This window comes from Ischnura elegans, chromosome 5 (assembly GCF_921293095.1).
Source record: "Ischnura elegans chromosome 5, ioIscEleg1.1, whole genome shotgun sequence".
Taxonomy (NCBI): Eukaryota; Metazoa; Arthropoda; class Insecta; order Odonata; family Coenagrionidae; genus Ischnura; species Ischnura elegans.
In genome coordinates, this window is record NC_060250.1 from 71,665,743 (window position 1) to 71,677,283 (window position 11,541).

Below are 11,541 nucleotides of genomic sequence, written 5' to 3' on the forward strand. Positions count from 1 at the left end.
TGTTTCTTTTCCTCGTATTTCTTCTTAAGGTTGTGGTCAGCCGGTTATTATTATTATTATTAAAGTATTCTACCGTTTAAGGTAGGCTTGCATGGAGTGTTTAAGAAGTAATATTCCACTCACAAGTCAATGCAAGTGTCCCCCCCTTCATGTATTTCCCTCTTCAATTCACAGTAAAGCCTACTTCCTTTCATTCTATTAAGAAAATCCTATTCCTTCCTCGTTCACCTAACATCCTACCCTCTAACACTGTCTTCAACTTCCCCTCCCCGCCAAGTACTCCCTCCATCCATACCGTCTGTCTCCTCTGTATCATCTAGAAGCTGCCTCTCTTCACCCACCATTTCCGGCACTTTGTCGTTCCTCCTCCTCTCCGTCCACTTCAATATCTCCATTTTTCTCCACATCCACATCTCGAACGTCTCCAGTCTTACCTCGTCCTACTTCCGAAGTATCCACGTTTCCGCACCGTAAAGCTCTATACTCCAGATCAGACTACTCTATATCATTTTCCTACAACTCTTACATAGCGATCCTCTCAAGAGCTCCTTTCTGTTCATGAACGCCTCCTTTGCTAACGAAATTCTCTATCATATGTCCTTACTGCGATATCCATTTTCCTCTATTGTTCTGCCCAAACATTTGATAGAATAGGTGCAATGTTGATCCAAATAAAAATTTCGCATCGTGTGAAGTCGGTTCACCATTTCATTCACCTGTTACGTACCACAGTACTACAAATGGTCCATAAAATTAATAGCATTACTGCTTTCTACAGTTTGAGAGAAATAGCACGAGTTTAAATGCATTTCTTAAATGAATAGTGTTTCTTTAAAAGAATATCTTGTTAATATTCAAGTACATGTCAAGTCTAAACCAGTAGAATATGTCAGCAGTTCTAAGGCTTGGATGACAAGTGACCTTTTTGCGAAGTGGCTAATGAAGTTGGACAAAAGGTTTGTTAAAGAAAATCGACAGGTTCTCCTTTTCATCGACAATTGCACGGCACACAACACCATACCTGTAATGGAAAATGTGAAAGTGGTTTTTTTCGCAGCCAACATGACCTCTGTTGTCCAGCCCATGGATCAAGGGATCATAAAAAATTTAAAACACTTTTACAGGGGTTTGTTGGTCGAGAATATCCTGTCCGGGGAAGGAAACGCTCTCAAAATAAAGCTGGATATTTTAGAAGCATCGCGAATGTGTAAACAAGCGTGGGACAAAGTGAAACCGGAAACAATAAAAAACTGTTTTAAAAAGGCAGGTTTTGTTAAAACCGACGAAGAAAGAGCCGAAAGAACGGAATTGGATGAAATTCTACCAATCGACGGCTGGGAGGATGTGGCACCCAATCCAATCATCTTGTACGAGGACTTTCTGAATGTGGACGAGAATGTCGCTGTGTGCGGAGAACTAACTGACGCCGACATCGTAGCAGAAGTCCTAGACACCGAGACACAAAATAATGAAGGATCGGGGGACGAGATAGAGGGGTCACGAGCCGATGAAGAAGAAACGCCAGTACCGAGTGCAGCCGACGCTATGGACTACCTGAGAGAAATTCGGCGATTTGTGGAGAGCAGAAATAATGTTGGTGATGTGCAATTTAAATCATTAGATGTTTTAGCATCATTTATAACGGCCGAGAGATTAAATTCAAAGAAACAGGCCAAAATCTCTTCTTTTTTTGTAAAACAATAGGTTAGGGCCTATAAATTTATGTTTATTGTTTATTCAGTTAATATAGTGTCCAGACTTTTAGTTCTCTTTGATCGATGTTTTATATTTCAGTTCTGTATAGATTTTTGCTTTTATTTCGCTATGGACTATTGGTAATCGTGCGTAGTTTGCAAACTGCAGTCATGCAGTGCAGTTCAGCTATTGCTGAGGACATTTTAAGGTTAGTTAAGATTGTTTACTTAATTTCGTTGCCGTTTGAGCGATTGAAAGTTATTTTTATTGTATACTATTACTGTAATAGGCATTATTCAATAAATTAATGACCAAATAGTATCAATAAAGTTAATAGTTTTCATTTAAAACGTGTTATTATTGTTTACTTCCCCGGTTATAAGAACTTCTTTAATTCGAATTTTTGGATAATTCGAAGTTTTTAGCTGGTCCCTTGAGATTCGAATTATCCAAGTTCCACTGTATTTGCTTCTCAAAATCCAAAATAGCCACATCAGTTTCAAACTTCGGCTGAGGACCCTTGGTATAAATAACTTACAGTATTTGTTAATTTGGGGCTGCTTATTCTATTCTTGTCACATTCTTTCCCCGATTCTATAAGTAGCTTCATTTTACTCTGTATATAACTCTCAGAATTACATGTTATCTCCAGTCACATGAGCTATTTTTTCTTGGCTTAACCTTAGCACTCTTTAATATAGGTCCAAAGATCAAAGTTAGCCTACCTCACCCTGGGCTGATCCAATTAATGATACCGGCGCACAAATGAGTTTTCTGTCTTTTTTCAGCGCGAGCTGGCAAAAATATTTTTTTTCGCTCCATCGAAAATTCCACAGAGCTTTTATTATCCGGGTACTCATTACCGCATTGTACACTTTTCAAGACCAACGAATAATGTAGAGAGGCAAAGACCACAAAATACACTTTCAGATGATGACCTTTAAAATTTCAAAGTAGACCTCTTCTGTGTTCCAGGTATATGATACGAAACATTCTACATTCCTTAGTCTGGTAGTACGATGAGAGTTGATGAAATATGAATTTTTTTGAGCTATCAGAGTCATGTTTAATCCTTTCGCTCTCATTGTTATTTCCTTTTTCGCACCCAGGAAGCTCAAGTTCGATTTAAGAATGCGCCAGGCGTATGCCTGTAAATCACCTGTATATATACCTACCTGTATATAAACAAATATCTATAAAAATAAAGTCTTTGGCTCATATGCAGCACTAAATACTGTAAAAAATAAAATTTCATCAGGAGTGATAAATATATACATAATCTCCAAATTATAAGTGAAGCTAACTCAGTATCATATAAGCAGATATTTTTACGTGGGATTACGCAAAGGGCCGATATTTCGGCACCCTACCTGTTTTAAGGCGAAAACCGAAAGAAAATATAACAGCACCAAGAGCATCTAAGGATTAATAAATCCAAATGGCCTTTATGTGAATTCGGTAAATGCCTTTTTTCAAATCTTTGATCAGTTCTGCCTCAAGTAGGTCGTCACATCATAAACGTGAGCGGATTAAGAAAACTATCACGTTTACGGGGCAGTACTTTCTTTCTCTATATCCATTCAAGTCCAAAAAACAGTTTTTTACTCTATAAAATGGATTGTTTTCCTCTTTGGGAGTGGTTTTATGTGTGCAATCGGTGCCATCTCTTTCTGTCAATAGGATATCAACATTGGGACACATACATAGCATTGTCTTTCTCTTGGCCTTGGGCGGCATCTTGAAATCCTAACTGTAACATTAAATTTTATTTGAGTTCCTTTTTGCATAAATGAGTTTAAATACTGCGTATAACATACCAAAATATTATGAAAAAATGCCTTTTTGTCAAAAATGGCCCATCCACGGTTCTAGGTATTTCAAATACTTTATCTTCATTTATTCTTAGGTCGTAACAATTTTTACTTTAAAACACTAATCTCTAATGCAGTAAAATTCATCGAATCTCACCATCCTAAACTACTATATACGGTTGAAAAAACACTGAATTTTCAAATGGGACGAAAATGGTCCGTAGTTATAGTTACCAGCTTGGAGTAATTTTGTAAGGATATCAATATACAGTAGATAACAAGTCTTCCTTTGGACAGGAGTGCTTAGGGACACATATTGGACGAACACTTGAAGAGTAATGATTCCGAATATACCTACCAATATTATTTAACCTGATAATGAAAGCCATTATCTTCATCCCGATGACGACGGGTCGCATGAGTCCTATTACTATTTCGTGCGACCTGATCAACATTTTACTATTGATAAGTTCTTTTAGTGATTAAAGTATTTTTAGGGCGAAGGTATTGTTGCGTTTTGAGAATAATTTTTTGAAATTTTTGAAAAAAATAAAATAAATATACCATGAAAACATGGGTATTTCCGCCCCACGTGGCAATGCCCATTTGAGCTTCCGCCAAAATGATTGCAACATTTGATCATAAGTAAGCGTTTTATCTAAACTTTAAGTGTACCCAGTTACTTCGCATCACCATTTAGTGAGGTCATTCATTTAGTACATTGTTTAAATGTTTCAGCTTCAGATTTCACGTACTTCTTTTCAAATCTCCATTTAACTTATTATTCTCAACCGCTTGCGAAGATTTCTTACTTCTACTAATGTAAGCTGCATTCCCTCTACCTACAATTCAAACTCTTAACTTTCGTAACAACTCTCCTCTCGTATCTTCATTAAGTGTCTCCTCCTAACCAAGCATAAAGAGAGCGTATTTCCTCGTTTGCCCCTCCGTCCATCTCCGTTTCTTCTATGTCTACCTTTGATCCTTTTCAAATATCCTAGCGACTGGCCCAGTCGTGAAAATTCGTAATGTTTCGAGCGGTTTCGCGGCAAGAGGTGGGACCTGCATACGAAATGCACGACGAAAAATGTGCGGAACCCTTGGCGCTTGGCGCCATCAATTGATCAGCAAAAGGGTTCCGTACGCGTGGAGTAGCTGTTGTACACTTAGTGAAGATACGTACACTTACACACAGATAGTTGTGCACTTAGTGAAGTACACTTAGTGAAGATACGTGAGGAGAGTTGTCACGTAAATTAAGAGTTTGAATGTAGGTAGAGGGAATGCAGCTTACATTAAGAGAGGTAATAAATCTTTTCACAGGGCTCTTGGTGGGTGGTTCAGAGCTTCTCAGCTACTCCACGACCTACTAAGTGGCCCTCGCATAACTTGTTGTCGTTTACTTTCCTCTGAACGATTATTTCCCACAGTAAGTGGTCCTCCCTGAAAGAGGTAATAAGCCGGACCTCTAATGACGTCATTAACTCATGAGAAGTAGGTGGAAACTCCCAGGTTTTTTAAGCTTAAGTTAAAAGAGAATACTTGGATGGAGAAGTTATTTTTCGTCGTCTCAACTTTTCCTTTCACCTACGCAATTCACTTCCTCATACCATGACGCAATCTACCGTTATCCTCTTATGCATTTTCCAACTACCACTTTTTTCGTCCTGATTACATAAAATAAAAGCGTGATTCAGTGGAATATCCCTCCCCCTTTGCAAGCTCTAACCTCTGAGAGTTGTCATGAGGACTTGCGCAATTTGACCATGACGTCACGGACACCGGTTGACCGCCGTTGAAACTGCCTTCGAATAAGTCGTTTAATAACATTCAGTGACATACGTGACCTTTCTAACGAGATTATTTCGAGGAAGGAGGTAATAAGGAAGGCTCGAAATGATTTTATTTCACTCAATTTTAGAGACAAGAATTGATAGGAATATATATTTTCATTGAGATTAGTGCGGTAAACTAAGCATAAGTTGAGAGCATAAAAATTTCGAAATAATATCCTCTAATCGTTCTCCATTAATTGAGGGCCAAAAATATACTTTCTGCGCTATATTCTCTAGAATTTTCATTTATGAATCCAAATTTTTATCAGGGTGCAATGCTATTACTAATTCAAGCAGATGAAAAATGTAATTATAGCAGCTAGAATAGATTTGTCTTTTCCAGAAAAAACTGATGCTGAATGCTCTTTTTACCTCACTAATATTGATAAAAGTAATGTTGAACATTCATCATGCAAAAATGAAACTTAATAGTTTCCACTGAAATTCTTTTCGAAGCTATTACAATTTGTTTTACTGCATTATAACTCAGTTTAGTGAATTATTCCAACATGAATGTTCAACATTTCCACTTGGTTACTCCCGAAGTAATTATTTTTATTTAAATGCTCCAGGCTCATCAACGGACATTTTATTGTTTGTTTAGCAAATTAATGCTGTAACTGAAGTTGTATTTCCCCATTAGTTATGTTAAATGGGCGTTACGGTCAGCTCACTGAGCAGGATCGCTAGTGACGGGAGAAGCACGAAAGAAATACCCCAAGCAAAGAGAGCATTCCACCAAAAGAGGCTTACAGCGGGAAACTTAAAAATGGAAGTAAGGACACAATTTAAGAGAACCTACATTTGGAATATGCTCCTGTATGGAAGTGAGGCATGGACAATGACAGCAGCGTAGAAAGCAAGAATAGAGGCCTTCGAAATGTGGTGCTACAGAAGAATGATGAAGATCAAATGGATCGACCGAGTTAGTAACGAGGAAGTCCTAAGAAGAGTAGGAGATAGGAGAAGCCTCATGAAAGCTTTAACAAGAAGACGGAACAACCTTATAGGCCACATCTTGAGACACGATGGACTGATGAAGATAATCGTCGAGGAACAGGTGGATGGCAAGAACGAAAAAGGAATACCTCGAACAAAATATATGGGACAGGTAAATAAGGATGTGAAAGAGAAGAAATACGTAGGTGTGAAAAGATTAGCAGTTAAGAGAATTGAGTGTGGAGCTGCGTCAACCGTTCGCGTGCAAATATAAGGATTGAGTTATTCACGTTTTCTGCAACCTAATTTTCCTTTTCATCCTCGATTAATTTCGTCTATGACAGCTAAAATCTTTTAATCACAAATATAAAAGGTGTTTATTTAAAATCTTACAGTCGCAAACCTACCTCCTTGAAGAAATGCTTTAGCTTCTAGCGTTGGTAACCAAAACTTTCCTCACGAGATCTTTCCGGGTATTTGTGAGCGCGCCAATGCATGTAGCTACGCTGGAAAATTAATCATCCTGGAAATCCTCACGCTCCCTTTCGATACTGTGGAGAGCGTGCATGTATGCACGTTTGGAATAAGATTCTTGGGATTGGCATTCTGTAGCCTTCCTGTTCTCTGTATTCCATGGCAAATATTTTACCTCCCCGAGGTTGGTCTTCCCTATATCCTTCTAGACACTCCTAAGTACACGTCTGTTGGACTTCCTCGAGGGACTTCCCCGTTTGTTCTTCCTCCTTCATGTTTTCCATATCGATGGATAAATTCTAAAAACACGTAGCTCAAAATTTGGCCTGTTTGAATTAATATTGCTAATACATAGTTAGCAATAAAAATCAAGCAAAAAACAACAATTTTTTGCAAATGAATGCTTTTTTCAGTTTTCTGTATTTTTGGTACAAGACAACGCGTACAGAGAAATCACAGAGAAATAAAATTTTGGAGGAGTCTATAGTTGATATTCATTCTTAGAGGTGCTTAGAACCATCAAATGCCAAATTTTTGATAAAAATACTTAAAAATAGTTAATCTAGTTTATGCAATACCTAATATAAGAGATAAAATAAGTATTGTCAATCATTCTCACGTAGACACGAAGAGGGTTAATTTTATTTTGGAACAAAAAGAATACCCTGCGAACTTAACTGCGCGGTATTTAACGCGTGAATATTTTAATTCATCAGATTAAAAAACCCAAAATTCCATCGGTTCCAACTGTAAACAAAATCTACCTCGTGACACATTCTGAGTAGCATTCTGCGAATATGCGTTTAAATTCTTTCTTTTCGACATTATGAATATTTAATCTTATATCTGTATGTAATGGTGTGGTACCTCAATTAAATATTAAGAAATAATTTGAATTCATCTGAAAGAATAGTCCAAAGAGGCAGAATTTCTGTACTGTAAGACAACAAGAAGTATTCGAATGCCCACACATCGTCATAATTCTCAAGTTAGTATAACAATACTCTTCCAGTGAAGGAGGAATAATATGTCTCCCCATAATTAAAGAAGTTACTCTAAGTATTAGTTAAAACTACCTGGAGAAGGCGGCTACGGCTTTACTTATAATAAATCAACGGCTAGCAAATCGGTGAAGTGAAACCACGGAAGATCATATATTTTTAGGTAGTTTATCATGCCACACACATGGAAGGGGATAAAAAGGACAATAAGTTCCTGTTCCATTCAATACTTTTCTTCTTACTTGTAGAAGGGTTAATGATGAAGGATAAATATTACGTCATATGTTATTTAGTCGAGGGAAAGCTTTATCTGGTTATTCCAAAATTGTTCGGAATAATCAGTTTATGAATCCAGCAGTTATGATTGGTATTCTTCAAAGAAAACTATTGCTAAGGCACACGAAGTACTACTACATTATTGGCTTGGTCATGCAAAATTAATGAAAAGACAATAAATAAAGATTAGAATTAAATTTATAATTTAAATGTTAAGGAACACGTCGACGGGGAAAGATGCAAGTTAACTCGTAGAATATTATCATTGAGAATATGCTAACCTTAGCGCCCATGGATTGCTTAATACTATTTTTTATGCATATTCTAGGAAACGGTAAAACTCTGCATGATACTGAAAATTCTGTGGTTGACATAGGGTTATTCTATTGATTAAAATTATTTCAATTTATTTACTTAGATTTTTATTTTGAGCGTCTACAATTTCCCATCGCAATAGCTAAATGTTGATGTATTTTTTTGGGATATACTCGTCTAGGTATTTCTTATGGTAGCCAAAATCTTTCCGGATTTATTTACTCTAGAATCTTATTTCGAGCTCTACACAACTATTGGTTATGCATTTTTCAGTAGATATCTTCACTAATAAAGATTACAATCCACCTCATTCATCCAAAATTACAAAACATAAAGGTTAATCAAAATATCTCGAAACAAAATGAATATGCGCTGGAATTTAACCTATTCTGTGCAAGGGTTCTATCTATATGACTTCCAAAATTGATACGTTTGTTTAATTTTTGCAAAAATTGTGGGCCGATTCTATCATTTGTCTACTCACATGAATCTATTCACATAAATGGTTTGGAGGATTCAGCAAAAGCTTTTATGGTCAACATTGAGGACAGATATTTAAAAATTAGGATTATATTAAGGTTTTTTCAATAAAAACTTGTGTTGATTGGCGTAAGCAAAGTGTGTGCGACTGGATTTACAATGCAAATGTGCTGGTTTCCGGTTAATGTGCTGGTCTCTGGTTTACTTGAGTACTCTATCACTACAAATATGAAAATTTTGAAATAATTTATTGCTACGGCATATGTTCTTCTTTTCGCCTTCTTCTTAGTAACTGCTATGATTAACCATTCCGCTCAGTTTTTGTCATGAGAGGAGTTAAATTCCGCGGGAGGTCAAAAGGAGAAGGAAAAATTGATCCAGCATTTTCTTTTCTCTTCAGCGAGTTCATTTAAAAAGTTTCCAGATTTCATGAATCATTCGTCTTCACCAGTGATGTCATTGCAAAATGGAACGCACTTTTCTTAACTTTCTATACAAGTGAAATATTACTCTGTGTGTTTCCTTAGCTATTATTTACATTTTATTACAATTTTTTATTTTGGTCTCGAATGTATATTAGAAATTTTGAGGCAACAAAATTGATAAAAGTGTTATTTGCCTTTTATGTATATTGTTAACCAGTGCTGGTGCGTTCCGGCACCATGGCATTACCGGGACAAGCATAAAAATTAAATTTTGAGAAACAAGAGAAAAAGATTTTTAAACTTGCATTAGAGGCGTTAAGAATTAGAGTATTTAAGTCGAATGTACAATATTTTTTCGGAAATTTTCAAGATGACCGCTGACCTTTATGTAAGTAACGCGTAGCAAAATAATACCGTTAGAGTAGGAGTGATGTGTCTTCATAACGAAACATTTTCTCCCAAAGTGTGCCAATTATGAGGGATGCAAATGTGAAGAACCTCAATATTCACAATTAGTTATAACCTCGGCTATTTAACTCTTTCTGTCCTTCTTAATACATTCTGTACTTCTGGTTCATATGTTATTCTTTCATGTTTCTCCTTTTCGCTTTTATAGCTTAATAATCAATAAATCGAAGATTTTAGCTTTATTCAAGTGAGGTCAACGAGTAACTTTCAAACGCTTTCACAGAAAGGCTAGAAATTTAATGTACCTTGAATGAGCATCATGGTGAAACGATTTTTCTAGCTATCCTATTAATCCAATTTCTGAGCAAGTTGATTGCATTCCTTGATAGCCACACGCTGAGTCTCTCTCTCATTGGGATTAACTTCGATGAAGCAGCTTTGAAGTAGCAAGCGAATCGATACGCTCACGCTGTGGAGTAGAGATGCGCTAATGGTATGAATCAAAGTGGATCATTTGCATTCATTGCGGTTAAATACATTTCAAGGGCGCAATATCTGCTATGCGCGGACCTCTCTTACAGCGTTTGCGATTGCCTTCCGTGTTCTAGCTCTACAATGTCCAAATGACAATTTTCAACTAAGTTTATTTATCTAACCACAGGGTTTTCATATTTGTCCCGTATTTTTTCAAATGGTTTAGAGGCCTCAATTTAGTTAGAGCTTAAAAATGTGGAAACTGCTATTTATTTAAATGAATAAAAGATCGAAGCACTTTTCCACAAGAATTTATAATGCGTACAACGCGTTTCGGCTCACTGAGCCATCATCTGGTACAAGATCTTGGTCTTGTACCAGATGATGGCTCAGTGAGCCGAAACGCGTTGTACGCATTAAAAATTCTTGTGGAAAAGTGCTACGATCTTTTATTTATTTAAATATGTCTATTATTATTATAGTATTCTACCGATTAAGGTAGGTTTCCATGGAGTACGCAAGAAGTGATCTGGGAGCCTCCCTTTCCTTCCAGCACTGCCTTCTTTAACTCACAGTAAGGCCTACTCTCTTTCAATCTATCTAGAAATCCTATTCTTTTCCTTCCCCTCCCTCGTTTCCCTAACATTCTACCCTCTAACACCATTTTCAACATCCCCTCACCGCTAAGCACTAACTCCATCCATACCTTCTGTCTCCTCCGTATCTCATCTAAAAGCTGTCTCTCCTCGCCAACCATATCCAGCACTCTAACTACCACCAATTGAAGCCTGAATCTGTTGAACTTACTCCTATTTATTTTTGTTTCCTTCGTGCATGATTTCGAAATCAGTTCAAGGTTTTTCCATGTTTTGAGGAGGAGGTAATAATCCACTAGTCGCGAAAAAAAAATCGTTTTACCATCAGCAGATTGCTATAAATTGCTTTAAGACGTACACTTCCTCACTCTGGTTTAGAGAATCTAGAGTCAAAATATAGAATTTCAACCATAATTGATCTATAAAAATGTGTCCTTAGATTAATAGCACATACTCCACATGTAGTCATGCCATTTTGAAAGCGCAACCAGTAATAATGAAAAAAAAATCGTTTACTCTTAGTCGATAACAGAGTGACCTTTAAAAAGTGTAAAATCATTTGGTTGCCATACAATTTGTGTCTCAAACCATGATATCTCAGGGTTTGCTTCCAGGTTTCAAAATTATCGTCAAGGGACGTAGATACAAAGGTAAAACTTACTTATAGTCATAACCTCATGAGAATAAAATGTGGGAATGGCGTCTAATTATATCACTATGTATTCAATTTTTTCGCTGATGTTTTCTTTTAAATTTTATAGTGATATTAAAATCTCCCATCTCATTCCGAAATAGACTCCTATATATCAATT